General features: G+C 37.3%; 1 long non-coding RNA gene across 1 annotated transcript; it reads left to right on the plus strand.

Moving 5' to 3' along the window:
* The first annotated feature begins 1,302 nt into the window (after positions 1-1,302).
* LOC144648460 (uncharacterized) lies at positions 1,303-3,557 on the plus strand. Its single transcript, XR_013569699.1, has 3 exons — positions 1,303-1,501; positions 1,974-2,130; positions 3,296-3,557. It is a non-coding gene; the product is annotated as an uncharacterized LOC144648460 (long non-coding RNA).
* The last annotated feature ends 350 nt before the right edge of the window (positions 3,558-3,907 follow it).

Raw genomic sequence — 3,907 nt, forward strand, 5'->3', positions numbered from 1 at the left:
AGCCAGACTCCACTTTAAAGAAATTTTATGAGGAAGAACTGTTTTATTGAAGCGTTTGACTCAGAGTGAAAACAAAACGCCGTATTACGTACCCGGACTGTACTGAATACTGCAAAACAACGCAGTTTGACATGTACAAGTGGTGCAAGCTAAATAAAGAACCATTAGGTCATGACAGATTTCAAAACCGTAGCGATCAGCCGATCACTCGCGTTTAACATGAACACTCTGCTCTCTGAAATGTATAATTTTGTTTCATTCCATATTTTACAAGAAGAGAGGGCTGAATATAATCACATAGAGAAAACAAAGACCGTTTGGACATGTCCAAGCTATTTAAAACTACCACTACGTCAGACCCATGTCACGCGATCTCTCGCTTGTAGCTATAAATAATCATTCACCTATTTTCTGTTTGAATACTCTGCGCTCTGTTTGTGTGAAATACTTATTGTTGTGTTACTCAAGCGTTTGGCTCGGAGCGAGTATAAGTCGTACAATTTAGCCAGAACGTGTTAAATATTGCAAAACAACGACTTATTTTCTGGATATCCCAATTTTTGTTTTGAGTTTACGGTATTTTGAGAATCGAAACGTTATCGAAATGTAAGTTGCAAGCTCAGCAAGAATGTGTCAAGGCACGGGATACACCTCATCCGCTAAACAGAGAAATACAATGGGATGGCCTTAGTCTACTCTTTATTTTGGCGTGATTTGGCTTTCTTTTAAATGAACTGGTTTGGGTTATTTTATTGAACATTCGGAACAAAATAAATATTTGCATGCGTAAGCAGGCATTTTTCCGGCTAGGCATGTGGTTTTTTTTTATGTGTACTGTACTGTACTGTACTGAAAGAGGTCAGGAGGTCAAGCATTACCCACACGATTATAAACTGCTTGCAGTTCTTGTCTTAAATATGGTCAAGTGGGAAAGTTTAGTCTCCCTTCAAACCATTGGCGGGATAACACTTGACTGATAACACGAAACTGAAAGAAAACAAGTAGTAAATACATGTCCTAATACAGAGGCCAAAAACATCCTAATAAAACCACATCTCAAGAGATCATGATCAGATGCTCGCTTCCAATTCCAGCCAAAAATTGTAAGCGATGTAATGGAACACATGGAACACATGGAACCGAAAGAAAACAAGTAACACACGTCCTAATACAGAAGCCAACAACATCCTAATAAGCCACATCTCAAATACTCGGTTACGCGACTTGTAAATGAACAGTTTCTCCAGGCTGGCGTAAGCGGAGGAAATGGCCACCCTTCATACACATATTTTAAACTTGAAAAGTAAATAAAGAATTGAGTTGTTTATTATTTTGGCTTGTCTTTTTTTAGATCAGTTGTTCTACTACGCTTTGTTCTCTGCTGTCATTTATCTGAAGACTGTTTGCGTTGTTCTGCTTGCTCTGTTGATCGTCGCGGTGTCGTCCAAAGACCTTCGTGACCGGGGGCAACGGATGAGAGGAAAACTGGGAATGTTGGAAAGTAAGTTTATGAAACGTAGCCCTTAAAGTCGAAATATCAGCGTTGAAAAATCGCTCACAGATCAATCATTTATAAGTATTAAATTAGTAACCACCGATTGTACTTGACAACCAACAAATCACGCTTACAACAAAGGCACCTAACGGATCATTTCGAAGGCCTTTTATTCCCCTTAGATTTTCTTTAGTGAAATGTCACCTCAAACGTTCGTGATATGACAAAAATATAATGAGTTTTGTTTTCGGAAAGGTGGAGATGTTTTTTTGAGTACAGGAAAATGCTAGCTACGATTTTTGAAAAAGTAACTACTGCTCGCAAATTAGAGAAATGGACAAAAAACCCTAATATTTTCAAGATGACTTAAGTTCCCCTAGAATAACCAAAAGGATGAAGCTGATTGTAAGCCTCATATTTTATAACGAAACTTACAAATTGAACAAAAGATGTAAAATGATTTTTTTTTACACAAAAGGGCGTCAGCCATTTATGGTAGATGACCAAGGAGTGCCAGACGAGAAATTCCGCAGGATAAATTGTGATTCGTATTGCCTTCAAGCGTGCCGCAAAACACCATGTTACGAATGCTGCAATTAGTTCGTCGCTGATTGCACGACCAAAATGACATCCAGGTATGGTTTCACTGCCTTTGTTACTGTGGAGGTTGCAGGTTTTACTCTTTGTACTCTCTCTCCAACCTTTTTATGTTTGTAATTTTTAATAAGTAGTTTATTTGTAATTTGTAGGTAACTCTTTAGGTTGCCATAATTAGAAGGGAGGGGGGGGGGGGGGGGCAAGTCTTTTTTTCCTTCAGCTATGTATTTAATTTAAGCCGAGCTCCATGACTAGAAGACCACATATTAAACTTAAATTTTCATTAGCGAAAATGGAAAATCTATTTTACGCCCACGTCAATGAAAAACGTCACTTTGACTGCTGACTTTACTGCAAATCTTGTTTCTGAAAGACCTGAAAATTCTGGGGGGGAGCTGGTACTTCTGGAAATTTAATCAAATGATGTAATGTATATGAATGATTCATATATGAACTGCAGATGTATATGAAAGTGATAAATGATCATCGCAGTGAAATTCCAATTGAAGCAATTGGAATAAAGAAGCCTGAAACAAATTCAGGGCTTCAGCAGGATCCCGTTGAAGCCCTGGAAATTCACTGCGATGATCATTTATCGCTTTCAAATTTAGTCAAGGTGTGTGTGTTGAGGTTTAATTTAACCTTTAGTACAATCTGGTATTTCCCTTTGTTTTATATTCATTATCGTATATTACCATACACCAGAACAAAGGAAAATACCAAATTGTACAAAGGGTAAAATTGAACCATAAGAGGTGCCCTTAAGGTTCTCAAACCCTGACCCTATTTAAAGATAGAAGAACGAAAATTGAGATACCCTTTCAGTGCCCAAACCCAAGGAATGACACCCTATTCAAGGGTTAAACGATAAGTAAGGATTTTGTGAGCAGGACGTTTTTAGTTTTTTTTTTTCTGTAGCAAGGAGAGTTTAGCTGGTAGTTTAGTTTATCGGAACATATATTTTTTCGGACGTTTACGCGGTGCAATTCTATCCAACCAATTAAAAAAAAAACTATCTAAGGATCACACCGTGAACACAATGCCAAAGAAACAAAAATATGTTTTCCCTAGGTTTTAACTTTAATTCCCCCTCCCCCACCCCAGTAGGCCATCGTTCTTGTCAAAAAGTTACCCCCCCCCCTCCTAAACAGCAATAAAAACATGAAATGAATATTCAAAATGACCGTTATTTTTCTTTTGTAGGTTACTGATGTTACATGTGGCGTGTTCTCAAGACTCAAGATTGAGTGATATTTCATATACCAAACACTCACTTTGATTATTTTTACATTTATCTTTTTGTACACCAAATTCTTACTTAGTTGGTGATTTTTTATATTTACCCTTTTGTATTCAGCTTTGAATAAAAAAAAATGAGCGCTCATTTCCAAGTTTAGTTTGTACTCTTTTTCAAAGGAACAACACTTGAACCTTAATGGCATGAATGGATGTGATGGAACTTGATATTTATTTATTTTTTATTTTTTCTGTATGCTATTTCTGATTTTCTACTGTTGTTTGTTTTCGTTCGCCGGTCTTTTTCCCCATTTCCCCTTGCTTTTCGCATCCTTGATCAGCAATTAGAATTGAAACAAATCAAGCTTTCCCCCCGAAAGTTCAAAAACAACATAGGAATATTTCCTTTTGGACTATGGGAATGCCCTTACTAATGTCGATAAAACGTCTTGCAAGGACGATTCAGGTCAGTAGCTGAAAACCTGGTGCATATTCTGAGATTTCCGACGGGGTCGTAAGTTTTCAAAATGATCCTGTAACCAGGTGGTTGATCATGATTGAAAATAAAAACGTTACTCT

This window comes from Oculina patagonica, chromosome 1 (assembly GCF_052425735.1).
Source record: "Oculina patagonica isolate OP01 chromosome 1, crgOcupat, whole genome shotgun sequence".
Taxonomy (NCBI): Eukaryota; Metazoa; Cnidaria; class Anthozoa; order Scleractinia; family Oculinidae; genus Oculina; species Oculina patagonica.